General features: G+C 54.7%; 1 protein-coding gene and 1 long non-coding RNA gene across 3 annotated transcripts in view; one reads left to right on the forward strand and one right to left on the reverse strand.

The window, feature by feature from the left end:
• Positions 1-10,502: 10,502 nt before the first annotated feature.
• LOC122370226 (cell surface glycoprotein 1-like) overlaps positions 10,503-20,889 on the forward strand; it is a 47,559-nt gene continuing 37,172 nt past the window's right edge. The window contains exon 1 of one of the 2 annotated variants that reach the window (XM_043345646.1): positions 10,503-10,624. The gene's annotated coding sequence lies outside the window, so the exon portion shown is untranslated. The remainder of the gene's footprint in view (positions 10,625-20,889) is intronic. The other variant, XM_043345647.1, reaches the window with a different exon arrangement.
• Positions 19,633-20,889, reverse strand: part of LOC122370227 — a 40,270-nt gene continuing 39,013 nt past the window's right edge. The window contains exon 3 of the long non-coding RNA XR_006254541.1: positions 19,633-19,707. This is a non-coding gene — a long non-coding RNA (uncharacterized LOC122370227). The remainder of the gene's footprint in view (positions 19,708-20,889) is intronic.

The raw sequence follows: 20,889 nt of genomic DNA on the forward strand, positions 1-20,889 counted from the left end.
AGTCTCAGATGCGCCATAAATGCATGCAGATATACGATTATTTTGCTGCAAGAAAATGACAGGGGTACAAAATGTACTGCTGGCGCCAACATCCACTTCACAGTTCAGCACTAAAGTGACTCAAATGGCCAGCAAGTATGAAGTAGCAAGTAAGTGCCTCGAACTTGATGGACGAAATCAAAGCCGTCATAATCTATTACGATAACAGTCATGCAATGCCGCGGCAAAAAGGATTAGATTAGAACTTAGAAACAGGGTTCCGAGGCCGACGTTTTTAAAAGATTACAACTCGATGTCGGTTTTGAGGGACTTCAGCCAAATACTGGTGTGAGAGGCCCTTATACTGGTCTGAAAGACCGCAGGGATTCGAGCCCAAAGACCCCCACAGGATCTCCATTCTGCAGCTCTGATCCCGAGTTCGATCCGTCCTCGACCAGCTGTCCAGTGACGTACCCAAGGGGGGGGGGGCACGGGGGCCATGGCCCCCTCCTGAGCGCCGAAGGCGCTCAGGGGGCCCCTCAGACCCCGGTTTATTTTTTTTTCAAACACTGGATAAAACGTCTTTTACTAGGAAGAAAAAAAAAATGATATCAAAGTTTCATTTATGTGCCCCTGGTTACCCGAGGGGCCCCTGATGACCTGATGGGCCCCTGCAGTCATCCGAGGGCCCCCGGTTTCCTCGGCCCCTGGTCGCCTAGGGGCCCCCTGTAGCCGGGGCCTGGTCGCATGGGGGCTCTGATTGCCTAGGGGGCCCTGGTAGCCGGGGGGCCTGGTCGCATGGGCCCCTGTCGCCAAGGGGGCCCCTGGTAGCGGGGGCCTGGTCGCATGGGGGCCCTTGGTTGCCTGGGACCCCTGAGGGCCCCTGGTTGCCTGGGGCCCCTGTTCGCCTGGGGGCCCCCGGGTGACCTAAGGGCCCCTTCGGAAGCAGGTGGCCCCCTCCTGGGCGAAATCCTGGGTACGTGCCTGCAGCTGTCTCGAATCCTCAGGATCGTAATCAGCATGCGCCATCCTACCTAACGAGACTGGTCGAAAACTTGCTAGAATGCTTGAAATAGCCAGTTTTCAGCCAATAACCATGGAAGCCAGTAAATGTTGACTTAGAATTTGGAGCCCGTATACGACTTTGGCAATACCCATACAATGCATTTTTTACCGCGGTACCGAGCGTACATACCTTTGTAGCCTATGTAGGTATATGCCAGTATAGTGTAGGTCTGGGCATGCGTTGCATTACCTGCGGTTGCAGGGCAGTCAACAATCATTCGTGGCTAGTGCTGCCCCACCCCCTGAGAGCAGATTGCCAGTGCGAGTGGTATGGTAGGTACTACGCAGGGACTCCAATTCCATCCAGGACTCTAAGGTCACCGTCTAAAATGTAAAAACCCTATGCATGATGCCACTCTGTCGAATTCGATGCTCGATAGCATTATGCACTTAGAAGGTGAGAGTATGTCACATAGTGTTTTGTACCTTAGCTTTTTGAGGTATAAGCGCTACCGTGCTTATGTCAAAACCTATCTGCTTAGCATTTAACCAGGCGCGCACACATAATTTTTGAATGGAAGGGACTCGACCTGCAAACGGAGCCCCACATGCCGAAGGGCCCCAGGCCCCAGCCGAAAAAAAAGTTGCCTTACATGGAGTCATATGGGCCTGCTGGGCCCAAAATGGGCCCTCCTGATCTTTAAATTTCAACCATGAGTTCAGCTCATTTTTAGACGGTTTTCGGCGGTCTAAGGGTTAGAGGACCATTTGAGGACCATTTGAGACGGCCTTCGGCCGCCTCAAATGCCCCCCCCCCCTAATTCGAGTGGGGAGTGCACGGGCCCGTGTGCCCCCCGCCCCCGCCCTTGTGAGCGCCCTTGCATTTAACTGACTGAGGAACTCATAGGCAACCATGCCTAGCCATGCATTCATGATATAGTAAATTCAATATTAACTGCACATAATCAGTGTTAATTCGAAACTTCGGAAAGACGATGGAAACTTCAACAACGTAATCAGCAGTCACCTCGGGCAAGGAAAACGAGAAAAGGAACGCAGTGAGGACGTCTATCTCTCCCGGTCATTCGCTCGCTTCTCACGCCGTTCCGATTGAGCGAGGAGCTTTGTCACGCTCCGGCGGCTGCGTCTCTCTTCGGTGGTGTCCCGGCCACCGTCCCGCGGTCCGGTCGGGCCAGGTCGCGGCCCTGTCCCGGTCACACCGCCGCCGCCGACGCGTCGTTTCACAACAGACGTCGCACCAGGCTGGTGTCAGTCGCGCCCGCCGTGTGACCGACCAGAGTTTATAGAACAACTGACCGACCACACCCCACCGACTGGCCGGCGGCGGGCCCCGGGCGGGGCCCCTGGACGGTGCAACCATTGACCACTGGCCACTCACCACTGACCAGTGGGCAGTGACCGGCCAGCCGCGGCACCTCACACGACCAACACCGCTCCAGTGGTCACTAAACGCGACTGCTGGTGGAACTTTCAATATGCTGCAATAAAGATACATTGATGATAAGGCTATCTTGTGAAATCGCCGATTTAGTTATCGTGTAAGAGGGCTGGCCAAACGTCCGTTTTCACGGCCGATGGCTTCCGGATAGTCAGAAATCGCGCCTTATATCGTTCACGGAAATGAAGGCGCAAGAAAAGTGCCTAAAACTTCTGCTTCACCTTACATAGCGATAGCTTGCATCATCCATACCGGGTTTCCGGCGCGAAACATCGACCTTGGGACGTTCAGAATGTTTGCAACGGAAGTTGCGTATTCCTATAAAGAAACAATACCTTTGTTCATTACATTTGTATGCAAAGGCGAATTAATCTATCGATGCTGGATCTCGTATTTCGGTGTCTACTAGGCATACCTACCAAAATATTTATACCTTGAGTCTTCGATTTTTTTCTGATCATTTTCGTTTTATTTTCAATATGGAGGCAACCCGAACGGTCGTGAGATTTAAGTTCTTTCGAGAAGAGATGTTTCGATCAAACAAAATGAAACATTAGGTTCGTTAATTGTGCAGATAGACCGATTTCTTTTTACTCGCTCAATCAACCTGACCAATAGGTTGAAACCCGACCTCTACACTGATTCAGTACTGGGAAAGACGGTGAAAAAAAAAACGATAATAAGACAAACGACATGGAACCGAAACCATTGCGCGATATCACCGCAATCAAAAGTGACTGTGGGGCACAGGTGCCCGTTCAGTTCCACTTCCCGAGTCCCTACACCGGCACCTCTCCCGGTACCCGCTCTCCGCCGGGGCGGCAGATCCTTTGTCTCAGTACCGGGCCGGGCCGGGCGCTCCAGCCTGCGTCAAGGTCAGGACGAACATCCTCCGTGGATCGCAGGCGACCGCCATCCCCAGCACACGCAGGCCCTCTCTGGATACGGGACCATCGGCTCAGACGAACGGTTTGGACCTGTGCCGTTATTAAACACGGAAGGGCCTCGGCTGATTTGGTGAGCGGCGTGACTGGATCACGGGAATCTAACAGGAACTAGGAAGCGAACGAATCAGATGTCACTGCAATACCCTCGAGCTGCTGGGAAGGATCTTTGAAAGAGCACCTGATCTTTATACTTTATTGGACGAACTAAATTGTCATGAGTTTGTAATGATTCCACACCGGCCATGCACCGTCACGTTTTAACGCATCACATGTTTGTTGTTTGTTGATTGGGGCTTTAGGGCGCGCCGACTGCTAAGGTCATTTTGCGCCCATAACGTCGTACTAATAAAACAAGTGTGCCACAAGAAAGAACCTTCTAGATACTAAGACTAGAAAGTAAGACTCGATATAAAATAGCAAGGTAAGATAAAACAGCGCAAAGGTGTCGTCCTAGACAACTGACTAGATGAAAGGACTAGAGAGGGCTAGTTGGATTGGGGTCAGGTCGAGTAAATCACTTGGAAGTTGATCGAACGGATAAAAGAAAAGATGTTGCCGGATAAAACCCAGGGTGACTCGTCACCCAGTAAGCGGCGGATAGTGGTACCCGGAGCGATGCGCCCGAGGTAGCGTGTCCGGTTCGGTTCAGCGAGAGGACAAGATAAAAGCACGTGAGAGACAGTGAGAGGCACGGTACACCTGCGACAGGTGGGCTGCTCTTCTCCGCGGAGGAGATGACCATGCGTGGCATACGTATGGCCGATGCGCAGCCTACATAAGACGACTTCGTTATGTCTGTTACTTTGCATGGATGACGACCAAGGCTCGAGAGTTGGCTTGATATCTCTCAGCTTACTGCTCGCGCGCGAGTCCCACTCTGCTTGCCACTGCGAGAGCATGGAAGATCGTACGACGGGATAGTAATCCCGGGCAGGCAGAGGAAATCGCGGAGTGTAGGGCGCTGCGGCAGCGCGTCTCGCGGCGGCGTCAGCAAGCTCGTTGCCTTGGATTCCAACATGACTGGGAATCCAGCAAAACCGGATAGTTTTTCCGGACTGTTCCACCGAAGTTAGCCGAGTTAAAATGTCCTGAATGATCGGGTCGTCAGGATTAAACCGTCGTAAAGCCATCAGACTGCTTAGTGAGTCTGATAAAATCAAATAGAAAAAACCGTCGGACACCTCAATAAAACACAGAGCCTTTTCGATGGCGACTAGCTCTGAGGAAAACACCGAGGCGCTGGGTGGAAGGGAAAACGAGCGGGTGTCCCGACCAGCGACAAAAGAGCAACCCGCTCCCTCGGATGTTTTTGAGCCGTCTGTGTAGACTGAAATAAAACCATCATACGAGGCTATATGCTCCAAGGCTCTGGTTTGTGCTTCATAGGACAGCAGGCTATCCTTTTTTACTTCGGAAAGCGAGAGGTCTACCTGCGGCGGGGCGTTTCTCCAGGGTGGAGAAGGCGTTCCCCAGAAACGCCGAACGCCGCGCAAGGCTATATTCGATGTAGAGAATAAACCTCTCATGCGTGCTCCGAATGGATGACTCGTCCCATTACCAGATGAAGCAATGTGACGCGAAAAGACGTACGGGTACGTCGGATGCGTCGGGAATTGACGTAGTTTAAGAGCATAACGCATCCCCAGCGTCTGACGGCGGAGAGAAAGTGGCGGCTCGTGCGCCTCAGCAAGAATGCTGCTCCTGGGCGAGGTGCGGAATGCTCCGGTGGCTATTCGGAGTGCTGCATGATGGACTGTATCCAAGACCTTCTTGCTGGATTCACTCGCTGAATCATAGACAAAGGAAGCGTAATCCAGCTTCGATCGTTTAATCGATCGATAGAGAAGAAGAAGGGTCCTGCGGTCCGCACCATAAGATGTGCGGGCGACACATTTTAAAACGTTCAGGGATTTAAAACATCGTTCCCGAAGCGTTCTAAAATGTTCTCTATACGTCAAACGACTGTCAAAAAAGATTCCAAGAAACTTCGCCACCGGCCGAGTAGGAATCACCTGTCCATGGAGCTTGATTCCCAAGGCTAAGTCGTCACAGCGGCGGCGGCAAAAGTGCATAGCGACGGTCTTCGTTGTTGAAAAACGAAGGCCGTTGTCGTCGCTCCACCTCTCCAGACGGGTTACAGCGAGCTGCAACTGTCTGGCAACGTGACGGGCGGTCGTAACTGAAAACCAGATCGCGAAATCATCGACAAATAGTGATTTGCCGATAGATGGTGCGAGATTGTCGCCAATGTCATTGATCGCCACAGCGAACAGCGCCACACTGAGCACTCCGCCCTGAGGAACTCCGTTCTCCTGAATAAAACTGCTCGAAAGACGGCTGCCAACACGGACTTTGAACCGACGACCCGATAAAAAGTTCTTGATAAAGAGACCCATTCGGCCACGTATGCCGTACTTATGTACTTTGGAAAGTATTCTGTGTCGTAACACTGTATCATAGGCCGCCTCAATATCAAAGAACAGTGCTCCAAGGTGCTTCTTTTCAGTAAAACAGGTGCGTATCTCGGTGTCAAGGGTTAAGATGTGGTCCACAGGGCTGCGGTGTTTTCTAAAACCGCACTGGGCGTTTGTAAAAACACCGTGATGTTCCAGAAACCAGCTAAGACGCACATTGACCATCTTCTCCATCAGCTTTGATAGCGATGATGTGAGAGAGATGGGCCGATAATGGAGAGGGTCATGTCCCGACTTGCCAGCCTTCAAGATAGGAATGATAATGGCTTCCTGCCAGGTCTCAGGGAAGGTGCCAGTCTCCCAAAGCGAATTGAAGGTTGCTAGCAGCGCCTCGAGGGCAACTGCGGGGAGATGACGGAGCATGTCGTTGTGGACAGCATCCGGACCTTCTGAGACGCTGCGCAACGAGCTGATGGCAGACGTAAGCTCAACCATGGTGGAAGGCTCATTGTACACGAAATTTTCAGCTGTGCTGAAGTCCACGGCGGCTGGTGCAGGTCGTGAGGACTCTCCTCGGCAGCGCTGATAGAGTGCACGGCCTATCGTCTCTGCGACGTCTGAAGGGTGAGATATGTCCGTGTTGTTCACTCTTAAAACCGGAAGCGGAACAGAGCTGAACCGGCCTTCAATGCGCTTCATGCGTGCCCATATCTGGGTCGTAGGAGTAAAACGGTTTAAGGAACTTACGTAAGTGCGCCATGAAACAGCCTTTGCCTCTTTTAAAACGCGTCGGGCAAAAGCCCGCGCTTTCTTAAAAGCGATGAGGTTCTCAGTAGTGCCACTCCGGTCAAACCTTCTAAAAGCGCGTTTCCTGGCACGAATCGCGTCTCCGCATTCCTTGGTCCACCACGGAACAGGAGGACGACGAGGCTGGCTCGACGTCTTGGGTATGCACCCGTTTGCGGAATCAATGAGTAGGGACGTAAACTCCTCTGTGGATATCATAGAGGTGTCGGCTCTGGATAGAACAGAGGCCTCTACGGCGGTCTGGAAATCGCCCCAGTCGGCCTTCCGAAGATTCCACCTAGGTGGACGGCTGCCTACCACTGGGGACTCCTGGTGCTCCAGCCACACCGGGAAATGGTCGCTCCCGAGTGGGTCGTCATGGACGAACCAGTTAAAAAGCTGAGCTAGCTGCGGGCTGGCTAAGCTCAGGTCCAGAGCCGATGTTTGACCGGAGGGTGTTGTAAAATGGGTGCGCTGTCCTGTATTTAAAATACAGAGCGCCTCATCGCGGATAAAAGATTCTAAAAGGCGACCACGAGTGCCAGTCGTGTCGCAACCCCACGCCAGGCTATGGGCGTTAAAATCGCCGACTAGCAGGACCGGAGGTGGAAGTTCATCGACAAGTCGATGTAGCTCAACCACCGGGAGCGCTCTACCTGGTGGTAGGTATAAAGAGCACACGGTCAGTTCCCGGTGGTTGAAATCAACTCTGGCGGCCACCGCCTGCAGGGGAGTCTGCAGCGGCACCTGGCGCGCAGGTACGCTATGGTGAACCGCCAGAAGCACACCTCCATGGGCAATGGTCGGGGTATCTAGGTCTCTTCTAAAAACAGAGTAGCCCTTGATGACAAAGGTGACATTTGGCGCTAGCTTGGTCTCCTGGAGACCTAAAACAAGGGGTGTGCGCCAACGGATAAGAGACTGTAGGTCCTGGTAGTTGGCCCGGAGGCCTCTACAGTTCCACTGTAGAATAAAAGGCGTGGTTAAAAAGGCGCAAAAAGGGCGCGTATAACATGAGGCAAAGGCGCACGCAGATACCTGACTGGCCACAAAAAAAGGTAAAAAACGCCGAGAGAAACGCACCTGGTAAAAAAGCGCAATAGCGCGAAAAAGATAAAAGGATAAAAGAGGAAATGACTAGAGTAAATGACTAGACTAAGTCCTCTTTTTCCGAAGAGGCGCTCCCCCCGTAGCGGATACGGGGGTGCCCCGAGCCCTCTCGGTGGAGTCTGCCTTCTGCGGAGGCAGATCGGGCGTGACTCAAGCCCTGCTGGGGCTTTTTCGCCCGAGGAGCGTCACCCTCCGAGGGCGACCAGCTCGGGGGCGTCTGCCGTTTGGCAAGGCGCCCCGGAGCCGCAGGGGGCTGAGGCTGCCCCGACGGGGATGTCGGGGCGGCGGCCTGTGTCCTTGACACAGGTGTGTCTGGCAGCGACGGCGGAGGCCGCCGCTGCTGCGAGAGCGAGGGAGGGGGCGGGGGACCCATGATGGGCCGAGTCCCCGCCTGAGGGGTCTCCGGGGTGTCAGCGGCGACAGCCGCATTGGCACTCCCGGAGGCGGAGGCGGCAACAGAGGCCTCCTTAGCCTCGATGGCCTTTTGAACGAGGCGAGCCCTCCTCGCCTCTCGTGCCCTCCTCTCCTCCTCTCCCCGCCGCAGAGCCTCCTGCACCGCCGTGGGCGGTCGGGGGCGGGGCGGGGTGGATGGCGCCTTACCCTGCGCCGGGGGGCGCCGACCACCCTGTCGGCGCTGGACGACGGTCCAATCGTTTCCTTCACCGCTCGCAGCTGGAGCGGGACTGGGTGGACCCCACACTGACTCTTGAGCAGTCTGCTCTGTGTCACTCGGCGGCGCACCAGGCGCCGAAGAGTCCGCGGAGTCACCAGTGGCTACGACAGTGAGGCCAAATCTTTTGAGAAGCTGCACGAGCTGTGCCACGCTCATCTGGGAGGCATCGGTAGCGTTTGTCACTTTCACCTTCTGGGCATACGAGGTCTTCGGGTGATTTTGGTTATATACCTCCCGGGCCTCTTTGAATGACAGATTCCTGGTAGCCTTGATGGTGTTAATCTCCTTCTCCTTGACGTATGTAGTGCAGGACCTGTCATACGCGGAGTGCGGTTTCTGCCCCTCTCCGCAGTTGACGCATCGAGGGGTCTCCGAGTCGCACGTATCGTCAGTGTGGTCCTGAGAAGCGCACTTGGAGCATGTGGGTCTACCCCGGCAGTTGTCCTTCGTGTGGCCGAACCTCTGGCACCGATAGCAGCGCATGGGTGCCGGGACGTATGGGCGCACGCGGACCTTGATGTAACCCACACGGACCTCGTTCGGCATGTCGGTGGTGTCAAATGTCAGAATGATGTTATTTGTCGGGACCGTGCCTCTTCGCGTGAGGATGCGGCGGGCGGCTGTCACGCCGTACTCCGAGAGCCCGTCCGCTATGTCCTCGTCACTCACGTTCCTCAAGTCGAAGCAGTTTATAACTCCTCGAGAGGAGTTCTTGGAGCGGTGTGGCTCCACCGTTATCGCAAACTGCAAACACAAACCTAAATGATAAAAATTATATCGCGTACGCAATAAAATGCAATACAATACAATATAATAGAAATACAATTTGTGTACACTCGCAGGTCGGACTGTTAATATAACTATTATATTTCTTAAATCTATGACATTTATAAATGTCATAGGCAGAGGCGCGGGAACCGGGGGGGGGGGGGGGCAGTGGGGGCAGCTTGCCCCCCCCTCCCCCAACTGGGGCCGTGGGGGCGGTGCCCTACAACTTTGAGACGGAATAGGTACAACACTTTTTTGGAAATGTTTCTTTTTTGTTGAAAAAGCTTGGGGATGAAAAATAAATGGACTAACACCGGCGAGAAAACTAGATTTGGGGGTACCCTAGGTTGATCTCTATTATGGTGTGCCCCCCCCCCCCCCAGTCTGAAAGTAGTTCCCGCGCCCCTGCCAGGCGAGTCAAATTAGTAACCTAGCCATTCTAACGCCGCCAGCGGGGAAATACGGCAAATGTGCGTTTTTCCATTCGCTTCGCAAGCATGTCATGTTTAGGCACTATTGAATATACTATTGAATATACTATTGAATATACTATTGAATAAATGTATTATTGAGCCGTCACACAGGTGGTCCACATTGTGCCTCTCATGTGACGTCAGAAAAGGTCACTAGTACCTATTTTTCAGCATCCGTTGACTTGAAAGTTGGAATAAAATCAGGAAACATAGTTATAGGTACAACCCACCGTGTCTGTAAACGACTAATCAATGTTATAAAAATAGTAGTTTTACTATGCCTTAGCTCTCCGCTTTACCTATTAATGATGAATGACGACTACGAGTATGAGTCGACTTCTGGAAACAATAAATCGGGAAATATGACCATCGATAACTTTTGATCAAGCCTGTGGTCTGTTCATGAAACGAATGAAATCATTTTGAATTATTTTGGCAGCCCTTTCAATTTTCAAAGACAAACTCCAACGTCATCGGTCATTACATACTGCTTGTCGCTCCGTGGCTCACGAATCGAGTTGGAGGGGTCCTTTCTACGTCCCCCGCCACTCAGTATTTTGCGCGACCACCAACACGGGGCCAATTGACAGCAACCAAACAGCCCCAAATAATAAACACCTCTGTCGGGCGGCCCCACCTTACGACCCAGATGGCGCGAAGCACGTGCATTCCGGCCCGGCACTTTTGAACGGCCGTCTCCGCTCTCCTACCAATCGCTCGTCTCCTACCTTCACCTCCGTTCCCCTCCATGGTTTCATTGACCCCATGGCCAGCGTCGGCATACGCAAACGCATCTAGCGAGGTCAGCGCCTCGGGCGGGGCCGTTGTCCGTCGCCAAAAATAGTTCCGTCTAATTGTCGGGCGGCGGCGCGGCGGCGCGGGGTGCGCGGGTACCTGGCGGCGGCCGCCACTCACAGGTAGCTGGGCCAGCCGGGTGTGGGGACCGCACCGCGAGCGCGCACTCAGTGGCGATCGGAGTGAGCCGCCGGCCGGACTAGTCTGCTGCACAGGTCAGTCCCCAGTCCCGCGTACCGGCCCCGCAGCCGGCGCCGGAGTGGGGTGAACGGGGTCGGTGGAGGGGATAATAAGAAGTTCTGCACTTATTTTGTGTACCTATAACTTGGATATATTTAAACGTATTGCTGATATAAAAACTTGGTTATTGGTCTGCATGACTTCGATTTTTAAGTCACTTACGATCTGCATGAGCCTGATTTTTACGTCAGTTCCAGTGCAGTGTGTACTGCGGTAATAAGAATGTCCCACTCGTTATAAATCGTGTCACTAATAATTGCTACTTATGCACAATGTCTCGAGGCCCTCAATTTTCTAGCCTGTTGGTCTGTATGTCTCTTCTGGTTGGAGAAGTTACACGGTTCGCTGGGTAGACCGACAACGTAAAACCGCTGCATGGGGTGATAGGTCATGGCATATCGGACCAATTCGTGGGATCTGGTGCGTGACTGAGTTGAAACGTGACCATCTGCAATGGATATTCAGCGGTATTCATTACTCTGAACGCCGAGACGTGACGGATTAATGTGGATTTGAAGACTTTGAAATAATTTGGCCTATTATTTCTTTATTTAATCCTCGTTCTAGGCCTGATATTACTTTTCTCATAAATTTGCGAGGCACTAGCACGGTGGTCATCTTTGGATACTAGCACCTTCGGCCTTAACCTTCATACATTTTTTTTAGCTCACCAACAAATTTTACAAAGTCACGGCAAAATTAATCACGAATTATTCCCCCTACCTGGGTATGGGTAAAGCAAAATAAGGGAGCGCCACATTTTCAATTAGATATGTACCCTATAACCTTGTATTGCGCTTTTCACAACGACCACCATCCGCGATCATCGGGAAGATAACAAACGACATTGATCTGCTCGGCTGCACCGCGGCTATGACCAGGCCGATCTCGTTCCACTTTCATTTGCTACGCCGAGCCATGTCAGCGTTTTCTGCGCGCAGAAGGCCGCCGTCTGCGATCCCTGTATCCGATACATCAAAACGCCTTTCCCTTTCGCCCATTGTTGACCACAATAAGGGCCTGGTGCACAATAATAAAATTCCATCGTTTGTGTGGGCTGAGCTCGGCGCCTGCACCAGGCTGGGGACTCCTCTCACGGGACGGCTGACCGGACCTCTGAGACCGACGGGGAGAGAGGTAGGGATCCTCGTCCGCGCTCTCACGCGGCCCACGATCGGAACAGCTCTCCTCTGCAGAGACTCTCGCGCGAGGAGCGCGGAGACCAGTGTCAGGCGGTACTCTGCTCCATGCAGCCAATGTTTTACCACTCCGGCCCGAGGCCCCTCCGGGGGACCCAGTGCCGACCGTGGGCTCTCCCACCGTTACCGGAGCTCGCTGGGACCGCGGCGAGCGGCTCTGTTTGGCGGGCGGCGCTCGTGCTGCTTCAGAAATCGATGCCGGACGGGATATGTGCCAGTCGGACCGGCTTAGATCCCCGTGGTGTAAGACGCAGTCGCGGCTCAGGCCAGACGTGAGAAGCCCCTGGTGATGTTTTTGTATGACGTATGAAGCCAATGGCGCAATGCGGATTATATGAATAATTTTATATTATAAGCATGACTTTGATAATGATGAAGTCGTCAATGCCAGGTTGCCTCTCAGACTTGTAAATCATGTCTTTAAATTAAAAATTTATATATGTATAGGAATTTTTACCTATTTATAGACATCGTGCCATCTGTGAAAGCACTGTGAATGCAAAACTATCCGAAAAGCTGAATGTTGATTTTCCCCGTGCCAGCTTTCTTTGCTGCTTCTTTATCAATTCTAGGTTAAAAAAGGAAATGGCGATTTGCACAACCGATCTTAACACAATCTGGATCACTAAGCAAATAAAGATATAGATATACGAGACATTACTCGTTGAGCTCAATCCTGCCGAACAGCTACATGAGCTTTTGTGCGAATTCCAGATACCAAAAATGTGACGGATGAACCTCGCCTAAATGTTATTTAGCCAGGTTACATAACGCACATCCCGTCGCTGAGCGCGGGCAGCCGGCCGGCCGGGCGCCGCACTGGCTGCAGAGGAGTCTGCACCGGCGCAGCAGGGGAGGGGAGCTCGCGGCGCCCCGGCCGGGATGCCCGGAGCGGAGAGGAGACTCCAGCCGCCTCGCGTGCACTGGCGATTAGCATTTATCGTCGCCTCGGGACAGCGTTCAGGGATGGAGCGCGCACGAAGCGGCCGCTCTGGTCGGCTAGCTGTGATACATGCCTTGCGCCGCCATCGCGGGTATGAGCTAACTTTGGCAGAACAGACGCATATTCGGATAGAACTCCATATTTATGCACATGTGCATGCCGAGGTCACAGACTTTGTATGCACATTTTTAGACAGTCGATGCATGAAATGAATCTCTAGACTCACGCAGAGTATTCTTGGTAGACTATCGAAGCGATAACGAAGCGTAACGATTTCAGCTTTTCCCCTGGTCGGTCCCGTGCTCGATTTCTCGCAGTCCACTATACGATGACACGCTCGACCACTTTCACCCTGCGCCAATCGTCTGAGCGACCTTGTTTTAACTGAAGCATGGAGATGGCGATTCTAAACTCCAGCAGCGCGTAACGCAAGTATGCAGAATCACCTGGGAATCGAGAGCTGGCTGCGATATTGAGGCTGATCGGAGTTCGATTCCGGCGAGCGGTTGATTGCTGTGCAAGACTCCCTACCCACCCGGGTCGAGTATGCACGAGGGGCCCGAGATGCAGAGGCGCTGCAATTTACATAGCCGAGAGGTCGGCGAGCGTGCGCGGTGCTCTGATGACGTGATTGATAGGTGGTAAAGGTGGCGCCAGGGCCGGTCGAGCGAGCAGCTCCTCCCGCGGCCGGCTGCATACGATCGCACGGCAGCGCCGGCGGCCGAGCGCGGCCTTGGCGAGCGCCGCGCGCCGCGCCGGGCTCCGCGCTCCCAGGCCGTCCGAGCAGCCCGGATACCGGGGCTCTCCCGGAGTCCGGGGGCTGCTGGGGGACAATATATCACGGCCCGCTCCTACCAGGTGGGCACAGACCGCGTCAGCGACCTTGCTGTCCGGTCTGAGCCTTCTGTTGTCGATGTTGTTTTTTATTTGCGCGAGACAGCCTTCAGGTGTATGGTCTGGGTGTGGCTGCCGAATCGGTATCGCGCTGGGACAGAAGCCTGCCTGGTGACAGTGGTGAGTCTTCTGCCAAACCGCCGCCAGCGAGACCTTTACGGGAGAGAAGGGAGACTCCCGAACGCAACGGCGCCCCGTGATGGATGACTGGATTTTTCCGCACTACCCCGGGTCATGCCGCTCTCATGTGACGTGGTCACCAAACAACGTCGACGGACACGAATACAGGATGTGAGCAGTTTCTCCAAAACGGCGACTTTCGCGTGGTCAGCCGCGGCGCTCTCCACCCGTCCGGCTGTCGTCATACCGCACAGCGCGCACACCCACACCTGTCCGGCCAGTTAGCGCCAGGAGAAACGGACACTTCCTGGCGCGTCTGCCGGGCTGATTCAGCCGGTCCATAAGACCGTCACGGAGCCGGCAGGAAGTCCTCGATGACCCCACTTTCCGACCTGTCGCCGATCCTAGCAGGAAGTCTCTCCCGAGTATCGCTCAGCTTTCCGCCCGGCTGCGCGAGGCCAGCTGTCGCAGCCGACAGGAAGCCTCGGCCGCGCCGTGAAGGATCGCAAACGGCCGCGCCTATTAGCGGCGTCCGGCGCGGTACGGCGTTGGCGGCGCGGCGCGGCGTTCCCGGCGCGCCGTGAAGCCATCGCCGGCTCTCACCGGGCGCGGTATCCGGCAGCGAAGGTTAGCGCCGGCGCCGCGGCCGCGATCGGCGCCGCGCCCGCCCGTCCATGCGTCAAGGTTAGCCGCGCGGCCGGCTAATGTGCGCCGTAATTGCCTCTACGACCAGCGGCGGGCATTCCGCCGGCCGGTGCCGAGTCAGCGGCGAGCTCGATTCGCGCCGCCGCCGGCGTCTGGGCCGTCCCGCGCCCAGCGCACAATGGAGCAGTGGACTGGCAGAGGACCGGGCCGGCCAAATGGGCGGGGCTCGGTGATCCACTGCGGCCGGCGCGGGACGCGGGAAGCACGTAACCGGCCAACCTCTGGGCCAGACCGCCCCTCCGTCGCCATCGCCCATCCCCGCTCTTGTCCTCATGGGGTCGCCTTCCCCCTTCCGCCACTGCCAGCACTAGCGGGCCAGCCCGCCGCGCCGTGGTGAGCGGGGTGGTGAGCTAATCGGAGCTCTCCGTCCATTGTGAGCGGACTGGAGGTGTCCAGCCGGCGCCGGGCCGGTGGGACACGTTTTGTGGAGTGGTCCGAGCCCCTCACCGGCGATAAGTCACACCGGACGGGTCGCGACCGGTTACCAAACATGCGCAGAGACGTGCGCTGCGACGCTCCCATCGCGGGCAGACGTGACTTTCCTATTTGGTCTCAGCGGCTCTAAGTAAGTTACATATCCACTTGGCTCACGCTAAGAACCGTCATATTTATTCCAGTTTTATGGAGCAGTCAATTACGCAAATGGTAAATCCGTGAACTCGGCGTGGTGACAGGATCACGGCCACATCGTGCTTTTATGGAGCCCTTTTTATCCAGCTCCTTCATGGACACGGCCTTAGTCTGACATCCGGAGCGTGCTTTTGTCATGTCTCCGATATAGCTACAACTAGACGGCTCACGCGCAGGGTAATTGGTGTGAAAGGTGTACTTCCTGCTCTCTCTGGGCTGTCGCGGGAGAACAGAGCGCTTCCGTTTTCTCTCGTTCGGCAGAAACGTCGTCTTATGACATGGAAACTGCCCCGAGACCCTGAGAGTGGGCCAGTGGGCCGTGTCGTGTCAGAGAAGCCATCAATTTGGAGCGCAAGTGCCGCCCCAAATAGACAACGGGCCAGCGTCATTTGTTCAGTGCTGGGTTGACGGCCTTACGAGCTCTGCCTATGCTTCTACTTGACATATTTAGCTCAACTGCAGCTGATCATTTCGATTAACCACTCCATGACAGAATTTCCTGAAACCGAACCTTCACTATGCACCATTCTGACCAACTGGAATTCAGTCAAAACCTTCAATCTGCGTGCCCGAGGGCAAAGAAGTGCCTATCGGACCTGATCACAGCCCTGAGGCTCGAATTACGAGCATAGCCACAGCACTACAGCCTGATTGGAGCCGCGACTGAGCCAAACAACAGGCGGGTGCATGAGCGGCGAGCGCCGCCTGAAGATGATGGATGGAGAGAGCGAGCCGGGGGAGAGGTCACCACGGCGAGGATGATGCTCACAGCGGTAAAATTAGGTCGACGACGCTGGAATGCGCCGGAGACTGCGTGTCCCAGAAGAGGCCGAACGCATAAAAACGTCCACATTGTCGGGACGCACAAATCTCGAGTCGCAGTTACAAGCGCTGTGAGGTTTCTAGTCGAGCTGACTTCTCGGCTTCTCTGTGATTTAGGTGTCTGAGAATTATCGACTTGGGGGTTTCAACGTTTCAAATGCGGCATTTGAATGGCTTTCTCGGCTTCGGCGAAATTGAAAAATGTCCCCAACAGGCTATGAGCGCTAAGCTGGGTTCGAGTTCTCAGCTGATTCTAACTCTATAGCAGAACCTCGGTTGGGTCTCACCTCATCACGACTTGTGAAAACGAGCGCCAACGCTCGCGTGGGAGTTGAATCACCGCCCAACATGGTGCCGCGCCTAGTTTTATGGGTCTGGCCGTGAACTACCTCCGCAAATGCCGAACCTGTGGCATGTCGTCATATCCACCAAACTTGGTGACTGGCCGGTCGACCCCTGGGGGCACTAACCGGCCTTCTCGGGAATCGGGCCGTGGTCCCCTCTGACCAGCAAGGTCTCCCAGGCGGGGGCGGCGACCGGCGGGGTTTTCTCAGGCGAATGGCGAAAGGTGACCGGAGCGGCGACCAGCCCAGGGTGACGGCAAACTCCCGGCGGCTGTCTGTAGCCGCAGCCGGTCAGTCCCTACACCTCCCCGGGTGTGGCAGCGGACCCGGCGGGCCATCAGCCGCCATGTCCGGCGGGCCGGGCGGGCGCGTGTCTCGGCGTCTCTCCATGACCTCCATCGGGCTCGGTCGGCGGCGACGACCCCGCCTGCCGCCGCCACTTTCTCCGCGGCCTGACACCAGTCGCGGCGCGCGCGGCGCTGAGCTCTGGCCGGGATTTTTAGCCCTGCACACGCCCCTCATCTCCCGTGGACGAGGCGCGGCCAATGCACGATGGCGGCGCGGGTGGCTCATGAACAGAGTTATAAACGGCTGGGAGTGAGAACCGAGCTTCCGAAAGTCAACGAGCCAACCAGCTGAGAGGGCTCACTCGTAAACTGGAATCGGCCATGGCTGTTCGGCGATTCCGCCGTTACGTCTGGCTGGCTATGAAAGCGATGGAAAGTCGGTCAATGTCGAAAAGGAATTTGGCGAACACTCAAAGTTATTTGATCAAATATGTTCACAGCGTAGCCGCCAAATCTCTTCATATTCATAATTCGATGGCAACTGTGTTGTCACCCTCTCAGTGCAAACTCACACGGTCAAGTGCCTCCACACGCGAGAGTCTTACTCCAGCGTCCCTAAAGGCACCGCCAACGAGCTGGTGGTTACCCGCTGGTTCCCGTGGGAGGCGGCTCCACGGGGTTGGCTCATGTCGGCTGCGGTGGCTCCGAGCTGTTCTCGATCCGGCGTTGACGCGTTCTGCCACAGCCAGAGGCATAATTCAGCACATTCCGGCATCAATCATTGAGAAACTGCCGGTGGCACTCAATGTGCATGCATGGACCTTTAATGACCGCACAAGCTTGATGGTACACATGCACATGCATCGTGAAAGCTTGCAAAGAATGCCATCAAAGAGTAATCATCTTCATTCCTCAATCCACCGGCCTCAAATCTCAGTCTGTTTGGCTTTCTCTCTTATGTTGAGGGCTGATTGTAAGTACCTAGATACCTATTTACGAATTAGGAACTCGCATGCCTGAGCTCATGGTTTTTGTAACACCTGGAAATACGGATATTATCTGGATAATCAAGTAAACTTTCGCCTGCAATTATTATGATCACAGTCCTGTTGTATTGAGCCGGGCCTAAAATACAGTAACAATTCAGAATCTTAATTTCGTATTCTTTCTAGAAAGCATGCAGATTTCAGTGGAACCCTTAACCGTCAAGGAACAAAGCTGAGATCATCTTGGTAGCAGTCGGCGTTAGTTTCACGGTTTACTGTTATTACACATACCAACTTATCTGTGACATGGTTTTCTATTCATGGTGATTCCCGATTTACCTCCCTGCAGTGCAATGCGTACAGCGTATTGTATTGTATTGTATTACCTTCATGGACAATCCACGCGGGGCGTGGCGATTACAGTCCAGAGTCTGAGTCGGGCACAAACAAAAACATGCGGGGACAAGAAACACAGGCATACAGATTCAATCGCTGGACATTCGCTCTCTCTATATACAAACGGACGATTCAAGACAGCACACCGCACACGGATGTCGCACCTCCTTCCCCTGACACGGGTCATCGTCGGGCGGTCGCCATCGCCGGACAGACTGCAGCCTTGGCCGCACGGGCGAATGGGGCGGGGCGCTGTTCGATGACACCGGGAGGCAGACTGTTTAGTAGCGCCGCGGCCCGGTAGCCGAATCGTCGCTTGCCAGTCTCGAGCCGCGAGCGTGGAAGGTGGAAAAGGTGGTCCTGCCGGGTGGACCTCTCTCGCGCGTCACTGTTATTCGTGAAGATGGCAGCTAGTGCTTCGGGCTCGCCGTTGCTTATTATTTTCTGCGCAGTTACCATGGTTTTAACATCGGCCATAGCTTTCGGAGGCATCCATCCGAGTGAATCGCGGAGGCCAGAGACGTGATCGAATTTCCGGCGGCCGAATATGACCCGTGCCGCAAAGTTTAGAATTTTTTGAAGTCGGTCGAAGTTTTTCTGGGAGCCATTTCCATATACAGTGAGGCAGTACTGGACGCGCGAGATGACGAGTGCAGTCACGATCGTTTTGAGGATTCCGTCTGGGAGGCAGTGTCGTGCGTGGGAGAGGCCGATCAGTACGCCCATGCAGCGACGGCTCAGCTCGGCCACGTGTGCTTCCCAGGTGAGTGCGCCGTCGAATACAACACCCAGGTTTCCCACCTGCGCGCACGGCAGGAGCTCAGCGTCACGGAAAGAGATTTTGAAGCGAGGCAGGTTACGTAGGTTTTGTCGGCTACCGAATACCATCAGTTGAGTTTTAGAAGCGTTGACTTTCAGGGCGTGTGCGCAGAACCATGCGTTAAGTGACTCTAGCGATGCCTCCATGCGCGAGATGAGACTCCTGATGTCGCGTAGTTGCATCTACCTTTCATTATTTTGGGATTACCTTCCCAGTTTCTAACAAACCTGTCACGTTAAGTTTCCCAGTATCCTACTATTGTTTTGTCACCTATGCACGTCTTGTCGCTCGGACATTGGATCCGGCTCTGTGTTTGGTTTTTCGCATGGCAATTCCGGCCCACATTTCCATTCCAGGGGAATAAGCCGCTCAGCGTTTACGCCGCTAATTGCTTCTGGAAAGAGTAGGTCAGTATTATACATGCGCCTCTGCTCGGGAGAAACCGACACGGTCCGCGGGGGACCAGGGTGCCGCTCCCTGCCGCCCACAGGAAATGACGTTCCCTCCTCAGAGCCGGCCGGCAGCTGACGCACGCGCCGCCCCGGCTGGGTGTCCGACAAGCATCCGATAATGGGTCCGTCTTAATATTTTCTCCATGATATCGGCAGTAAAAACAACATATGCATCGTGACATGCTAATATTTCATTATATCAGAAAATATATATTGTTCCTTAATTCTTTTATCAATTATCTATCGATGATTATCGCATCGGTCAAGGCAAACTTTTCGCCTCCACTAGGGTCATTTGGTCATCGCGCTGAAGGATATTTACCTCAGTCCCTATGGGGCCGCCGCTGGGAGCCGACCATCTTTTGCCTGTTCGATAGTCATTAATCGGCGGACCGCCGCCGGCGCTGGTTTAACCCTCCTCACGGCTGCCACGTGTTGTAACCGGGGATGTGCCTGGACCCTGAAAGAGAACAGGCGATCAAAGTCACGTACGTGACTCGCGCTGAAGAACTGTGGCCATGAGACTCAATAGAGTGGCCTCTCGACAGCGGCGGCCTCCGAGCGCCGCCCTTGTTGGTAGCTGTGCCCCGCGGCGTACCGGTGGAATCTCCGGCGCCGCCGCGGTCCACAAAGGTGCCATAATTGCGTACGGAGGTGAATATACAGCTGAATTGGCTGTCCTTGAAGTTGAAAGGAAACGTTCGCCGCGGGAAGTTGACTGTAGTACTCGAATGAAGAGCCCGTCTCACTCTTACTTCGAAGGTCAGACGTTGTCCGATTTCCGTAATCGCTCTAGCGTCGATGTCATTGAAATTTAAGGAAAAATCACGTTTCGTGTTCATGACAGCAGCTATCGAGTCTTCTCCGTCTGAGTGATTATAAAACGACAGCGCGTGGGCTGCGTGGGCGAGCTCTCGCTGGGAAAGCGCGGCTCCGGGGCTCGCGTGGCCTCATGTGGTCCGTTTGGAGCGGCGGCCGGGTCCGGGTGGGCCAGTGGGACCGATCGGCCCCATCCACAGTCCCAGCGGGACACCGAGCGACGGCTCCGCGTCCTCAAAGGGCCGGGTCCGATCAGCTCCATCAGCTAGGTCAGGGTCGGCTCCAGTCGGGTCGCCGCCGGAGGTCGATGTGTCACGTGAAACTGGGGAGAGGAGAGAGGGACGGAGAGCAGGGCGAGCCAGAGCAGAGCGGGGCTAAAACGGGAGAAAAGGTGGGACGCAAAAGTGAGAGGTAGGCTTTTGCAACCTCTCTCATCCGAATGGCATACGATTTGCCACCTCTGAATACCATTTTCCATCGACTACGCAGAATCGGAAGGTCGCGAGCATTGCGCACACCTCTTCAAGGTCCACTGGTCCACGGTGTGCATACATCGACAGTCTTGTGACCGTTCCACAAATCTGCATGCTGACCGAGCGGTTCGACCTTGCCGGCTGTGTACCGTAGCACTGGACCGGTACGGTCACGGGATCGAACCTAACACGTCGACATCTCACCAAACACGGTCGGCTGGGTCCTCAGCAGTCGGCTCACACCCACCAGCGCCCGGCTGCAGCTCTGGAGAGTGCGAGCTGCAGGTGGCGAGCGAAGGGCGAAGGGCGTGGGTAGCGGTTAGTAGCCGTTGGCCCGGATGAGAACATTG

Source organism: Amphibalanus amphitrite, unplaced genomic scaffold (genome assembly GCF_019059575.1).
Source record: "Amphibalanus amphitrite isolate SeventyFive unplaced genomic scaffold, NRLGWU_Aamphi_draft 001111F_arrow, whole genome shotgun sequence".
Lineage (NCBI taxonomy): Eukaryota > Metazoa > Arthropoda > Thecostraca > Balanomorpha > Balanidae > Amphibalanus > Amphibalanus amphitrite.